Source organism: Pinus tabuliformis, chromosome 1_1 (genome assembly GCF_031772625.1).
Source record: "Pinus tabuliformis cultivar Carrire ecotype Pingquan chromosome 1_1, CPIR1, whole genome shotgun sequence".
Taxonomy (NCBI): domain Eukaryota; kingdom Viridiplantae; phylum Streptophyta; class Pinopsida; order Pinales; family Pinaceae; genus Pinus; species Pinus tabuliformis.
Genome location: NC_142297.1, coordinates 151627361 through 151643949, shown reverse-complemented (window position 1 = coordinate 151643949; position 16589 = coordinate 151627361). Strand labels below are relative to the sequence as shown.

The window sequence follows — 16589 nt, the reverse complement described above, 5'->3', positions numbered from 1 at the left end:
ATCCACATTGCAATTGTAGCTACTACATCGATATGGAGCAATGCATGGCTTTCCGCTAATGACTTGGATCTGGTTGGGGGCTTTTGCGAAGCATAGAATGATTTCATCAATGCCCTATTAGATCTTATCTGGTTGACCCACGGGGTAGACGAACTCGCGTGAAACATCTCTCCCTTTGGCTCTTGTACCCCTAAGCTCGAGAATATCTCGTATGGTTATCAAAGATAATGATGTTACCAAATGGTAGTGGAAGCCAGTTTGGAAGGGTAAATGTACTGCAAAATCCCAACATTTTATAAGGTGTTTCATGGAAAATAACGCCTCTACAACGGACATCCTTCAGATTTCTGGTTAAGCATGTGTGGTGTTCCTTATGTAAGAATGACCAAGGATAAACAAAGCATACATTTATGACTTATGATTTGCCCTTTTTCTCAGCACGTGTGGCATGTACGCAAATAGGTGAGAAGTCACTCAAGGCTATGGGATGGGGAAAATCTGGAGGGGGCTCGAAGGAATTGGCTTTCTAATCCGTTTTCTCTTGCTTTCAAGGCTCTGCCCTTGATATTATGCTGGGAGTATGGCTGGCTAGTAAAGAGCCATGTTTCAAGATGAGCTTTTTATCCATTGACACACACAAAATTTTTATAACAGTTCCCTCTGGAAAAGGGCGCTGTCCGCCAGAATTATCATAGTTGGAAATCCTGTTCACACCTTCCCTTGGGCCTTTTTTTATGGTGCGTCTTGCAACAAAGAGCGTAGGGGTAGTGTGAAAATGGAGCTTGGTTCAGGGCTCTTGAAAAATGGGTTTGGTTGAGGGACTAATAATATGGTTAAGTCGTTGACCTGCAAAATTTTGCTCCTCTTCAATTTAGCTAGGAATTGCACTCAAATCCAAGTATACGGGGACTTCATGATACTTGTAGATTGGTTAAATAACATTCAAGATTATAAGAATATTACTCTCAAGCTGATACTTACAGATTGGATAAATAGCATTCAAGATTATAAGAATATTACTGTCAAGCCTATCCTAGAAGAAGCTATGCAGCTGAAAAGTTCTTTTAATTATTTCTTTTGTTCTCACATATACATAAAAAGGAACCACTAAGCAGATCATCTTTCCAAAGAATGATTGTTAATGGTAACACAGCCCTGGGAGGTTTTGGAACAGTATGATGTTATTCCACTTCCGCTTTCTTTCACGGACCCTACAGGGATCTTCATAGCGGGGCTGAAAGAATCAACGCTCAGCAAAAGTCAAATATGTTTCTTGATCAGTTTCTTTGTGATGTTCATTGACAGTCTATACTTGAAGGAATTTTTTGGGTTTTTCTTCCACATGCAGTATTTTATTTATAAATAGAGTTTTTGTCCACTAATTTAAGATGACTATAAACATTTTACCAGTTACCTTTATTTTGAATGCATTTAATAAGTAAATCTGCAGAATGTAATTTTATCATTACTAATAAATAAAATTAAGTTTTTTTCCGGGAAAAAAACTAAAAGTTAGTTTTTTTTTTTAAAGTAAAGCTAGATTTTTTTATAAAAAATTTAAAAAAAATAAAATATAATATTTAATTACGCAAAATAATATATAAATAAATTAAATTTACTGTGTAAAAAAAACTTACAAATTTATATATATTTATGAAATGTTTTATTGATATAGATCCAAAATTAAACGAACTATGGTTCAAGTTAAGGGAAAAAAATAAAAATAAACCAGACACTCTTTGAATAAAAAGTAACAGAGAATAACATCGAAAAATTAAACTTATTTCAAAGTTCAGGCAATTTTCGCCATTTTTATTAGTTTCTAACTTTTTAATATAAAAACTTTTTTTTTAATATAGAAAAATTAAATTTATTTTAAAGTTCAGGCAATTTTGGCCATTTTTATTAGTTTCTACTATAAAATTTTTTTTAATATTCCAATAAATGATATAAATTTTTTGTAAATTATTTTTGAAAAAATAATAAATAATAAATCTATATATATATATATATATATATATATATATATAAACTTAACTCACTCACCCCCATCATTTTTTTAATTTAAACCATAAAAACCTAAAATTTAAAAACTACGAGAAGTAAATAAGATTTAGATGTTTAGTGGACAGTCGACACATATATTACTACTTAAAAGTTATATGAAATAGGGTTCTCAATTAAGCACTACGGAAGCTTTGGGAAGAGTTCCCAGAAAAGCACCCAAATCTGAAACCAGCCATTCTCAGAAACCCAGCCGAATTTAATAGAAAGAAAAAGAAAATCCCCCGTCAAGTGTTTTCCTCGTACGTAGTCAAAGAAAAATAACAGTCTTGATCAAATCACCAAAGGCTCTCCAATAAAGCACTCGTTTCTAATATAAAAATCGTAATACTTTCACGGTTCATTTCGAATTCATATTTATCGAAGACATGAGAAAGAGTGAAAAGATAGAGCCAATATGTGCTCTTATTCGAGAATCGCCAGTAGAAAGTCTGAAAGAATTCCGGAACATCACTAAATACAACCCCAAAGAGGGAAGGAGATCCACACCTGTCGTACCAGCCTTGCCTAACATAATATACCTTATTCTGTGACAAAGTGCTAAAAGCTCGATTTATATACCTGATCTAAACGTTGCATTAAGAAATAATCTCACACAGAGGAGGAGATGGTAAATGCCGGAGGAAGAAGCCACCGATTGTCTCTCCTTTGCTTGCTTCTCCTTTAATGCTTAAGAGCAAGTCCAAATATGAAGTCTCGATGGCTTTGTCATTGGGGATCCTTTGTTAAAACTAACTTGCTTTTCCTTTTTTAACTGAAAACTAATTCCAAAACTGTATTGCGTATCTTCACAAAATAAAGATAAGCCTATAAGAACCAGTGCCAGTTCATATAAAATTCCATTGTAATTCTCCTCAGCAATCACCATAAAACAAGCTAAATGTGCGTTCAAGTAAACTGTCTTCTCTGTTTCTCTGTCACAACTGCCATTGTAACATCTCCACATAACTGAGCCTTCTTTTTGTAATTAAACAAAGAAGAAAAGAAATCTCAAAATATCAAGCAAATCTCTCCAAATTGCACTATCTTCCTCTGTAGTGGCATGTTGAAGTTGAATAAGATATGATCATCCAAAAAAGCACCAACCCTATGCTATAAAGCTCATGAACTTAATCCAAAATAGATTTTCAGGAAACCAAGGGTCACAGCCTTCTTCTATACCACGCATCGAAGCACCTTATACTCATCCTTTAGTCAATGAAACATTCACATATAAGATCAATTTTATAGCAATTTTTTTCTCAATTGTTATAAACTAATTCAAATCTAACAACTTTATAATTTAACTGAAACAAAGCACATATACATAGCAATTAAAAAACATTTAACTGAAATAACCATAATGACATATCTATACTAATCACATCAGGCAAACCAAATTACAGTAGATTCCATGAACATTTGCTCATTCACAACTTTCATAAACTCCATGGCTATTGCCTTTATAACTACTTTAACTAATCAAATTTTAAATAAAATTATAATAAATATTTTACTACATAATTTTTCTTTATTACACAATAGAACTAAAATTTTGTGCAGCATAGTTATAATGCCAAGGATGCTATTGTATCAAACTCACTTAGTTGGAAAATATGAACATCTAATTCACACGATTTTTGATAAATCAACAATTGAAAAACGTAAATATATTTTTCACATCATTGTTAATAAATAAATAATCATTAAATGCTTTCACATTTTTTTTTCCTTTTCACAATTTGAATCAGGAATGGTTTGCCAATTGCCATTCAACATACTTATTCTTCCTCTTTGTGACCCACATCTATGCAGTCTTCCATCATAGAAAATATATCACACTACTCTCCATCTTGCTATCTTCTTTAGCGCAACCATTAAAAGGAATAGATCACACCTAATCTCAATCTTCCCGCATTCTTTTACCTGAATTGTCTCCACCATCATTAACATCTCTTCTGCTGCTTAGGCAACTAGTCCACCTCTGCCAATTATCACAAATGACCAATGGGGCTCCTTGCCTCAAATTATGTCCTTTTAATGTTGCTTACCACCTCCCGTGCCATCTTCTTTACCGCAACCATTAAAAGGAATAGATCACACCTAATCTCAATCTTCCCACATTCTTTTACCTGAATTGTCTCCAATCATTGGATTCAAAGAGATTATCCCAATAACATAGATCATTAAGTGCTTCATTAGGTAGTCATGTAAATCATCACTGTTTCATTTAATTCATTATCTTGTTCACTAACCCTAATTGCATAGATGAACTATAGCGACGTAAAGGCCAGTCGTAAGTCGTCTCTAAACTTCCTCAATAGTGGTTTCAGAGCCTAAGGGGCATTATCAAGGGATAAGAGTCAAAAATCACGCCTTAAGAACTGTTTTGGTCAAGACTGGAGGGCTTCTACGCAGTGCTACAAGATGAAACAGGATTGCTACACGATTGCCCTATTTTGCTACATGATTGAATCTGTGAGCATTCTAAGGGCTAAAAGGTGATATGTAGGTGAGGAAGTGTAGGGGAAGGTGGAATAAGGGTGCATGTAATCCTTTTCAAGCTTAGCACCCCTCAGGGACCCATCTTGCAGAAGGAGAAATGCAGACGGTGGCCTTCAACAATCCAGAAATGGACTCTCAGTGAACATTGTTTTTGAAGAAGTTGTCGAGGGAAGGAGGAAGCAGCTGATGGTATGATGAGGAGTGTAAATGACAATGCTATATCATGCGGACACCACGAAAGTTACTCAATCTTGCCAAACAGCAGTAAAAATTGCATAAAATTGAAATAACAAGTAAAGGATGACTTGAATTTTATTCAAGTCTTAACTATTTCATTAAAAGGAAATCTATCTTGTAGTCTGCACAAGACCTACAACCACAAGAGATTATGCTTCCTATGCTTGAAAGAAACTGCTAAACAAACAATCAATTTGTGAATAACAAATATGTAAAAAGAAGGCTAATAACAGATATAACTATTGCAGAAGAGAATAACTATATATTTTTTAATTTAAAACACAATATCTCCAACCACACTTCTCACAGGGGAGGTGGTTGATAGACCTGCACAAGCAATTTTCTCATAAAGAAATTCTGCTAGAAAGGAAAGGAGATATTGCTAGTTAGATACAGGAAAGAAAATGCATGAATAAAATACACAAAGGTGAGAGACTAGAGCCTCTCGATTGGGCCCTAACCAAGGCAACTCATCCCTCCAAAGGGAACTCAGAATTCATATAACAAAAGACTTATCATTGTTATAAAATCGTGCTCGACTACATGATGAAAGGGATGAAAATGACAAGTACAAGCTACTAGCTCTTAGCAGTCTCTATATTCTCCAAAAGTTAGAATCCTATTGAGCCCTTTATGCTTCCTTATTTATAGAAAAATGACTGAGGGGCAACCTCCTTGAAAAGAGGGTTGCTTCCCTCTAAAATCTCTAAAAAGATGGATCTAGCTCCCCAGGTTCCTCACAATATTTGAGTGCATCAGTGGTTAGTAGATCCTCAAAATATGGGGGAGTAAATATAGGGAGAAAGTTGAGTTCTAGTTGAGTAAATGTAGGGGATGAGCCTCCTACATCTTCTCCAGTTGCCTCCAACGTATTTCTACACAGTAAATGCACCATCTTCATGCATATTAATCATGTCAAGCCACAAGATATAATAAACATCCTTTAGTCTTCCTAATAAACACATTATAGTTAAAAAGATGTTATCAAATGCAAGGAAAGAGGCAAATATATGTTGAAGGATGGCAAGATGGGCGTTGTTATGTACCGCTTAATGAAGCCCAGCATCACACCCCCCACTAAAGATGTTTCTCACCCTCTAAGAAACTCACTTAATTTCATCACATGCATAGCCCTCGTGGTCGCTCTAACATCCCAAGGTATCTATGAAAGAGTGCCCTCTTGAGGGTGGAACCCTGCATTTTTCTTTATCTCTACCAACTCTTGTTGCTCTTATATTTGCTTTTTTCTTTCTTGTAGCCCTAACAACAAAGGAGGATTCAACTTAAGCCTAATCCAATTTACCTTCCGTCTTTGAAATATTCGCTTATACAAGGGTGTCTTCTCCAAGGCATTCCTAATCTCTTTGGAGAGTGATGCTCTCTTATTTTTAAGCTATGGGGTAACGAGTGCCAACTTCTGAGTCCTATGACAAGAAAGTAAGCCCTTGGTCCCTAGTAGTCTGAAAATGTCTTCAAAGTTCAGCATGGGTTGCTCTTGCTTCTCTATGGTTGTTGATGACAAGGTGAGGGGCCCTCAAATCTACTTTGACCCATAAGGGCTCACTAGTTTCTCTAGATATGACCCTTTTTGCCTCTTTAGCCCTTGCCTCCTCAGGGATCAGTCAAGAGGCTAATGCCATTAGTTACACATCCCCTATTTAGAATTTGGATCCCAAAAGTTCATATCAGTAAGGATGAGGATATGTATGTAGAATTCTGCAATCTTAGCTCTATCCTCCATGCTAGCTTTATGACAAAATCCAATGCTAGCATCTTTCCCTCTTCTTGTAACACTGCCCTACTTACCTGTAGTATTGCAATTTCTTTTTGTAGTTGTCTCATCTTCGCTTCCCTAGTGTTTGTCTTCCTTTATGAGGTTGGGGGTTGCTTTCCATTAGTTTTGAGGCTGGTCACCTCTTCTATGTGCTTCTTACCCTTCTCTAATTCACCCTCTTGATGACTACCTGACCCCTCAATGGTGACCAGGTGTTGGGAACGAGTTCCCCCAAGCGCAGTTTTGGAGCTAAAATCCCATGTTTTGGGGCAATTTTGTAATAAAGTTGTAAATTATCCGCATTTTGTGGTCGCAGAGCGCAAAGGTGTCAAGAGTCAGAAAGGGTTGTCCGCCCTTATGTTGCAAAGTGTCAAGTCGGTTGTAAAGGTCTACAAAGGAGCTAAGTAAGCTCTAGGCAGTGAGAATCAAGTAATCTTTGGAAGTTTTTGGTAGAGAAGTCTAAGAATTTCAAATCTTAGCATAGGTAGAGGATCTGCAGCTGAGTGCGCAAAGGCTTAGGGTGGAAGTCTGCAACTGAGTGCGCGGACCCCTACATTTGTGTGCGCAGGGTGGATAGTGTCTGTATTAAACTGGAAGATATCAATAAAGAGAAGTATTCTACAATTACTGTGCATTTAGTCTTTGTTAATGCATCTGATTATATTGCGATCTGGGCTTATTTTACAGTGTTTATTTGATGTGCAAATGTATGTGATTATATCTATTAGTTGAACGCAAGAAAGAATATCAGTTTACGCGATGCTAATTGTAATTTATTTATAAGATAAGTAAAACACTTGAGATAACTTGGGAACCTATACAATACATTGTCATAGCAGTGCGAAAATACCTTAACCGCTGGTTAGGGCTACGCGAAGGCCAATTGTACACCTTCGCAGAGGTATTGAAGGGCGGGATAGAGGATAGATCGACAAGCCCTAAGGCTTAGCGACCTGTGCAAAGGCAGGAGGAGGGGGTATAAACCAACATCCCAACCATCTTAGGGTGCGAAAACTTGGTTCCACCATCCCCCCATACTACTTCGGATGATACTTCCAGCATCAATCGCAACTCGTGATTGTCACCTACTATATTTTCCAAACTGCAAGAGTACGTGGAGTTCAAGGCAGAGATTCATCGCGTATCAATCAGGGGACAGAAGGACTCTAAGCAGCAGTGGCATGACTTGCCTTACTTGGAAACTGATGACGCAATCGATGCAGTGCTTGATCGTTGGCTGACAGAATGTCCAACTGCCTTAGACTCGGTAGTGGGATCGAGCAAATCCGCCGCGCAGCGCAAAAAGGAGGAGGTCAAGCTCCAAGTGGCGCAGCTGGCAAAAAAGAGGAAGAAGGAGGCCGCTGACAAATCCCAGGCAAAGCGTCATGTCGCACAACAAGCGAAAGAACAGGCAGGTGGAGCAAAGCGCAGCTCTAACAAAGGTGCGAGATCGCCCTCGCCCAAAACAGAGGAAGAAATAGGCGAGAAGACAGAGCAACATGGAGCAGACCTACAGTCGACATCGTACTGTATCAAGCATCCAAGGGGAGAGGAAAATGTTTGGACGCGAAAGAAATCGAAGGCCAGTAAGACGTCGTTGGACCCAATTGCCCTAACAGAGGGAGATTTGAATGACATTAGAGACACGGTGCAGGATGTCACCGCAGAGGTACTACATCAATTCGAGTAGCAATAGCAGCAAGTATTGGGCGCCATCCAGACAGGTTTGCATGAGCTACAGATCCGCGCATCAAATGCTGGCGTGCTGTCCACCAGCCTCATCATCAGTACCTTAGAAGCCAACGGGATGCTGCGTGCAAAGGACTCCCGAGCGATAGTGTTGTCGGATGGAGCACTAATCAAAGAAAACGAAGCTGATAGGCCGGTTGTCTGCGCCCGCAGAGTGACTCAAAGGCGAGTCGCCATGTTTGTGTTGAGGGCCTGTTGGGTACGGGTTCCCCCGAGAGCAGCTTTGGGGCTAAAAGTCCATGTTTTGGGACAATTTTGTAATAAAGTTGTAAAGTCTCTACATTTTGTGGTCGCGGAGTGCAAAGGTGTCAAGAGTCATAAAGGGTTGTCCACCCTTATGTTGTAAAGTGTCTAGTCTGCTGTAAATATCTACCCATGGTCCACGAACCAGGAGATTGTATAAAAAGGAGATAAGTAAATAAGCTCTAGGCAATGAGAATCAATTAACCTTTGGGAGTTTTTGGTGTAGAAGTCTAAGCATTTCAGGTCTTAGCATAGGTAAAGGCTTTGTAGCTGAGCACGCAAAGACCTGGCGTGGAAGTCCGCAACTGAGTGCAAGGACCCCTGCAGCTATGTGCGCAGGTTGGATACAGTCTGTATTAAACTGGAAGATATCAATAAAGAGAAGTATTTTGCAATTACTCTTTATTTCGTCTCTGTTAATGAATATGATTATATTGCGATCTGCTTTTATTTTACAGTGTTTATTTGATGCGCGAATGTATGTGATTATATATGTTAATTGAACGCAAGAAAGAATATCAGTTTACGCGATGCTAATTGTAATTGATTGATAAGATAAGTAAAACACTTGAGATAACTTGGGAACCTATACAATACATTGTCATAGCAACTCGAAAATACCTAAACTGCTGGTCAGGGCTACGGGAAGGCAAATCATACACCTTCGCGGAGGTATTGAAGGGCGGGATAGAGGATAGATTGATCAAGCCCTAAGGCTTAGCGACCTGCGTGAAGGCAAGAGAAGGGGGTATAAACCGACATCACAACCATCTCAGGGTGCAGAAACTTGGTTCCAGCATCCCCCCATACTGCTTCGGGTGAGACTTCGGTCCGCTCTCCACGGGCTGATGCCAAAAGGGCCAATAGTGTAGGGATTTGTTTGGCTGACGAACGTTGAACCTGGGTCAGGGCCCACCAAGCCAACACCAGGGTACTTGTGGAAGGTTACGCTTCCCTCACTTCAGTCTACTCCTCCTTTTGAAATAAGAAGGGCCTTGCTTTAGCTTCCTCACTTTGACCTTGACAAGTGTACTCAGGTGCCAAGGTGGCAGCCACTTCTTGTTCAATGTTTCCCTTTGAAAGGATTACTTGTTGTTCTTGTTTCCTCCTCATTTGATGCCTAAAAGGTTCCCCAATGGCTTCTACTTATGTTTCTAGTTTTTTCTTTTCCTTTTCCTTTTCCTCTTCCTCCTCTACTTCTTCTTATGTTTCAACCCCTTCTTTCTCTGTAGAGCCATCTTTGACTGTCCCTTCAAGTTCCAATAAGATCTTGCCTTATGTTTCCAAAAAAGTTGCCGTATCCATATCTACAAAATATGCCCATGACACAAGGTTTTTGATGTGCTCCAGAGCATCCATGAAAATGAGACTTATGAGCCCATGATGAGCAATGTACCAATGTTTCCCTTCTCTCACCCTTTGGCTCATTTCCACTATGGACTGAAGAAGGAAGTGGGGAATACTTAGTCTGCTTGTGATAGGCAATTTTATTTGCAATCTTAGCTCATAAAGTAGCATAAACTGATAGGTATAAACAACACTAAGCCTCCCCTCACAGGACATGTGTTTCAAGATGTGATAGTCTACTTCATCCCATGGGTAGGGTAGGCTCTTCCTTCTAACCCCATTCTTATCTTCAATTGGTTGCTCTTCAGGGAGGAAGCAATTCTTTTTAGCTGTGATGGCTTTCGTTCTATCCTCCTTTCCCCACCTAGTTCCTAGGGCAAATGTGGTCATCCCACGAATTATTTTTTTCATTTAAATGGATGACAAGCTCCCTCACAATAATGGTGGCATTATGTTCCCCTTAAGGTTGGAGAGCTATTGCAAATTCATGGGTAATTCCATCATCATACCCCTCGATTTTTTCAAAAAACTCCATCCACTTACGATTTGTGAATGTCCCTAACAAGAGGGTGTTGGTGGATTCTTGTTGAGTCTATGGGATATCTTCCATTGAAGCCTCTTCCCATGATCCGTACTAAATCTTTTTCACAGTTTTTACAAGGAATTTAACTGTCATTTCTCAGTCTTTGAGTAGCCTAGGGTTTCAAAGCAAAGATGAGAGGAATGGTGCTTCTTTCTCTGATTAGAGGGAGAAAGATTGTATTCCCAATTTAAAAAAAAAAGTCATCCTCCTAATACCATGCTTACCTTATAGGGAAAACTTGTTTTTGATTTTTTTTACCTTCAGGAGTTTGCTACAAGATGCTTCCATTGACAAAATCTGAACAATTTCACAAGCTTTTTTGTGCATGGAAAGTGAGGAAAATTTACTACTTACCCCTCCCTTGGAGACTCCTTTGTGGCTTTGGGATGTTAGAGGAAAAATCACAATAAATCAAGCCATTTTCCACTGATTTGATATTCACCCTATGAGTGACATCAGTTAAAGATTTATTAAACTAAAGGTATTACAAACTTATGTGTTGGTGTATGTTCTATGTTATTGAAGCAACAGATCGATCAGATTGCCAATACACAGACATAAAATGGAAAGACAGCAGATAAATACAGTAAGCAACACAAAGACACAAACAATTTTAATAAGGAGTTCACCCTATTCTCCAGGGCTACGTCTCCGGTCCAGATTCAGTGGTGGCCTTGCTTTATTGTGTCTTTAGCAGAGAAATTACAATACAGGGACTCAATATGAATTCTCCTGAAGCAGATTTTGCTTGGCAGGGTGGTTTTTGGATTCCCCAAGCCACTTGGAGTACACAGACTCTTCTCCTTCTTACCAGCTCTATGACCTCTTGGTCTACAGTGGAAAGAGCCAAATGTGATTCTCAGTACGGACAGATTCCTCTATGGGAAGGCTTGAATCTTCAAGATCTCTGGTGCTCGACACTACCTGTGGTCAGCTCGGCCCTCTGTCTCTTCTGCTCGGCTTTACTGTTCTCTGTGTTCAGTCCTCCACTCAGGTTTCACTGTTCACTGTCTCTCTTGGTCGCTTGGACTCCAAATATGACTCTCATTGATTCGATTGTCTCTGTTCATAGCTTTAGCCATTCGATCCCTATGCCTGTTCGGTTCCTCTTCCACCTGTGCCGATTCACCTTCTGCAGCAGCCCTTGGAGTTCCCTGTGTTCGGCGTCATCATGAACGCTCAAGGAGTGGCTAATTGTCCTCCTCTAATGGCGCCAGCATGCTTTGTCGGTTCGTTTCTTCAGTTGCACCGTGGATGTGTTCTTCCTCCACCGTGGTGGTCAAACGGATTCCAAATCCCTTTAGAATGCGGCTTAATTCCCTGTCGATTCCGCTTCTTTCCATTGGGCGCGATCTCAGCCGTCCGATCTGGGCCCTCCATATCCGACGTCATACGCACGTTTCGCGCGTTTGACTTGCTCGACTGATAACGCGCAATCAACGGTGGTTTTCTCTCACCTCCGCCTGTCACGCGTTGATCGGTGTATGGAATCGCTCCGCTCCTGTCCAAAACCTCTTACCGTTCAAGGGTGCCCCGATCAATACCGCTGGTTTTCCAATGAGCGGGTCTCGCCTTCGTATGTTAGCACTTTTCGTTTTTCCACCCGCGATTTCCTAGCTCCTGAGGTGACCAAGTGCTCAGGCTTCCCCCTTCAGGGCCCTGTTCACCTAGCGATGAATCACGCATCAAAAACCTCCTCCTTTTCCCATTCCGGGGCTCCCAGGGGCTACTTTGGCCTCCTGCGCGGTCTTCATGGGCCTCGGTCAATGCGCTTTGACCGAGGTCCTCGTCGTTCCACGTCGCCTGCAATGGCCAAGAGTTCAGGGTATTTTTGATGCTATTTTGGATTTCCTTAGAGATTTGTTCGACCCGATTCAGTCACGGTTCTCGACAGTCTTTCTATGGATCCAATTCGGATCATCCACCTCATGGGTCAATCATGTAGCAGCCAGTCACAATCTTATAGCACTTGTTTTGTACCTTATAGCACACAGCCTAGTATCCTGTAGAAACTAAATTTTAGCCTCGTAGCTTCTCTATGGAAGGCTACGAGGCCCCTAGTGTAGCTAACTTGAATCTCAACAATGCAATGGGCATTTATTACCATTTATGGAATGAGACTCTTGGTACAAATGAGGCTCGTGCCCTCTCCTTATTCCTTTTGTGGTTTGGTGGTGGGCTTAATGCATTGTGCTAGCCCCCACCTACGACCTTTGTAACCTCGTAGACCCGTTGGCCCACTCCTCAAAATCATCAGCTTTTCACTCTTGTCATTTTCTCCAAGTGGGATGCGAGAAGAGGATAATTCACTTAACTGTTTGAGGGTGGTTGAGACTGTTGGCCACCTTAAGCATACAAAAACCTCATTCCTCATACATTTGAAACATTTCCAAACTATTATGCCCTTAAAGGAAGAAGTGTCGGGTCTCTCATACTTGTGGTTAGCTGGTAGTTTTTGCTCGAGTGTTGAACACTTGTTGTCTACATGTTATTTCTGAACAGAGGGAATGGTTGATTTGCTTGCTTCTTCAGGTGTCAACTTCTCATTTTCGTTCCTCCATGCACTGACTTTGCTCTGACAATCTTCCTATAGCCCTTACAGACAGTCTATAGGCATCTTCGATTTGTTTGGAGACCCTTGAGGACACTTGTGTTCCCCCACATCCATTTGGAAGCAACATAAGTTTATTACTTGGAGAACGAGGGGCCACCCCTTGTCCACTAATTTTGGGATTCCTATTTCACACTGTGGCATGTATGGTCTTCATTAGGCCTCCTGTAAGGCCCAATGACATATGCTATTGATTATTCAACCCCTCGAGAGGCTTACTCCTTTATTATTGAGCTAATTTGTTGGGCTTGTCACCTAAAGATTGTTATTATGCATGTTATTTTATTTTAGGGCGTATCATCCCTGTGTTGATTCGATGTGCTGGTTGGCTCAATCTTAACCTCTCCTGGTTAGTCTTCATTCGTCTGTACGTGCCTATCTAAGAAGACTGTCCTGTTCTGTTGTGCACCCCTATCAGAAGAATTTAGTCTCGATAAATCAATCACTAAATGCCAATCCCGGAAGACTAAATCAAATTCACTAGGCATTGTATAAATAGATGACGAGTTGAGTTATTCTCTCTTGTGAGATTTTTGCTATTCTTTTTGGAGGATGAAACTAGATGGATGAATGAATTTGATGTTTGTATATCTATCTTTTGTCTTGGAGCTTCTATATTGGCATATGATGATATTTGGATATACTTTTTCTCACATGTAAGTGCTCTTTTAATGCAATTTTATCATTTTTTTGTCACATGCATGTTGCTGGGAAACTTCGCTATACTAGGCCGAAATTCACTGCTTTTCTTGTGTGAAAGAGTGGGAATTTATCTTTTATTAGTGTTTCATCAATTCATGGGCCATATTTGACTAAGTGAATGTTCCTAGAGATATTTCGTTGAAATTTTATCACGATAAGTCATCACATATTTCACATTGAAGTATAAAGACCTTAAAGAAATTTTCACATGCCCTAATTGCCATGCGAAATTGTTCTAGAGGCCTCCTTGATGAAGTGAAACATCCAAAACATTGATATCTTCTTAGATACACTTATCCCAAAGGATTAGGTGCATATCATCCACAGGTGATCCCCTAAAAGCATATTTTTCTCACCTTTCTCTCTTTTTCTCTAGGCCTCACCTACATAGGTCACCTAGGGCATAAATTATCCCACAATATAGCCATCCAAATACTTTGATTTTTGGTCGACAATTGCACAAGAGTTTTCTCTAAAGGCCCTCCAAATTTGAAGCAAATCCGACAATGGAATCTCAAGATATTGCAAGCCCTAGCTCGAGGATTGTTTCTTGCCCTAGGTTTTCCTTGGCTAGTGACCTCATTGAGATCATTGTATTAAGATTGTTGAAAATTCCTCCTTTGGTCTCCTTCTCCTCCTTAATTAGGTCCAGCATACCCTTAATTGATCTATTCCACGCACTCGGCCTAATTGTAGGTTCACTTGGTCTCGTGTGGTCCCAAAACCCCTTAAAGACAACTTCACAAAGATCACTTGGAAATCACAAAGACCAGAGTTTGTATTGGTGTGATCCTATCACGTCGTCGAATGGGTACAGTGTCTCTATTTTAATGCAATAATTGCATGATCCTTGTATTTTGTTCTAGTGAAGATGTGAATCGTGAAGATGGCCAATCTGTTTCATACTGTTTTATGAAGGATACTGGATAAGTGTAAGTAGGCTGTCTCATAACGTTGCTTCCAGATTTGGACAAATGGGGTAGTATAGGCAGAATGCTTCTAGCCAATGCCGGTACAGGCTTGTTAGCTCCATTGCCAGGTGACTACTACTTTGAAGCGAACCAGTGTCACCGCGATAGCTAAAATAAGCTATCCCGAGAGTTGCTAATTTCATCTTGCTTCAGATCCATGCCTAGTTATTTTGTTAAAGTTAAGCAGTTACCAAGCATGGGAAGGGAACTCCTAACAGTACTGCCAAACCCTACTAAAAAGGGAAATGTAAGTGAAACCCTACTAAAGAAAGAAAAAAAGCCATAGAACAGACGAAATCCAGCACAAACCTAAGGAGGGCATAGCGGTCCGGCTGGCGTACCCTGCTTCAAAACTGTCGAAGGTTGAGATAGAAAAAATTTGAAAGCTGATAATGCAATTGAAAGAGAACAATAAGGAAAGTTGTTTCCATTCCAAATCCAATATTCTTGTCATGCGCTGTGAACAATGTCCTGAGTAGCTTCCACGACACCCACATAGAATACAGTCATGCACAACCAATACGCAGGCGCCAATGTGAACAAGGGTGCAAATCCGAATGAATGCTTGAGCATTATACATACCACCCACTAGATTCAGTTTCTTGAGATGTGACAAACATAAACATTTCGGAGTCTAAATAGCGGCCGACGTAGAGGAATTCAATGCGCTTTTTCCATACATTCTTGGACCCTAGCTTAAATCTCAGACGCATGCGAGGCTCTTGAATGCATAGCCTCTTAAATGTTGAATCCGAACTTCAGAGTCTAACCATATACTTGAGTCTTGTATGGCCTTAATCTTTTTTGGGGTTAACAAAAACGGTTTGGGGATACCGCTAGGGGGTGCCGAAATAATTGAGGAAGAGACACTTCGCATCAAGCCAAACCGTGGTTTGAAATTTCAACCCTTGACATATTTTTATCCACTGTGCAGCTTTACTGGCCGAAATGATCTGAAGCCATCGATCTGCCACTTTGATTGTTGACCGTTAGATCTATGCATGTTGTAAGCGATCAAAAATCTGTCACTAAACCGCAACCAGATTTCCAAATCATTGGAAAAGAGTACTTCCATTTTCTGGCCATAGTGAGTAATAGTCTTCACAAATTTCTGGAGATGTGCTCACTGCATCATTGACACATTGTGAACAAGGGTGTGCTTTTGACCGTTCAATGGGCACTTGCTTTAAGCGCTCAAAAATCTGCCGGTAAAATAGAACCAGATTTCCAATCCTTGCGAAAAAATTGTTCCCTTTTCTGGAAATAGCTCCCTTATCTCCGGTGCATCATTGAAACATTGTGAACACTCTACACTAGACATACGCACTTTGGTGAATTATTTAGACTTCAGCATTTTCGATATTTTAATTAATTAATTAATAGAGGTGCTTATTTCTAGTTTTAAAAATTTAATTTAATTATTAATAATTATTAAATAAATGGTTGAAACTTAATTTAAAAAACCTGTAGAATATTTTAATAGTTGTGATTTTTTGTTTAAAAAAGATACCATGTTAACAAAATTCATTAAACTTGTATTGTTTATTATTTTTTCCCCATTTTTTATATTATTTTTTAAATGTATATATGCTTAATTCAAATATTAATTATTCTTAAAATTATTAGTAATAATAATTTAAAGTAAAGTTATATTTTAATTAATTTTATGATTGTTATCAATATAAGATAGATATATCGTAAACTAAATATTTATTATATGAATTAATGTCTATACACATTTAATAACCATTTAATTTTTATAGTTATCTAGAAATGTTAAAAATGTTTAACTTATATATATAGTTGAGTAAAAAATGTTCAATT

At 39.3% G+C, this 16589-nt stretch overlaps 1 protein-coding gene and 1 long non-coding RNA gene across 2 annotated transcripts in view; both read right to left on the bottom strand.

Moving 5' to 3' along the window:
• The window catches only part of LOC149212058 (MADS-box protein SOC1-like), a 232254-nt gene that overhangs the window by 93385 nt on the left and 122280 nt on the right, over nt 1–16589 (bottom strand). The gene's annotated exons all lie outside the window — the stretch shown is intronic.
• Nucleotides 2875–16055, bottom strand: LOC149212059 (uncharacterized). Its single transcript, XR_016250738.1, has 2 exons — nt 15075–16055; nt 2875–3252 (listed from the first exon to the last, which is right to left on the bottom strand). It is a non-coding gene; the product is annotated as an uncharacterized LOC149212059 (long non-coding RNA).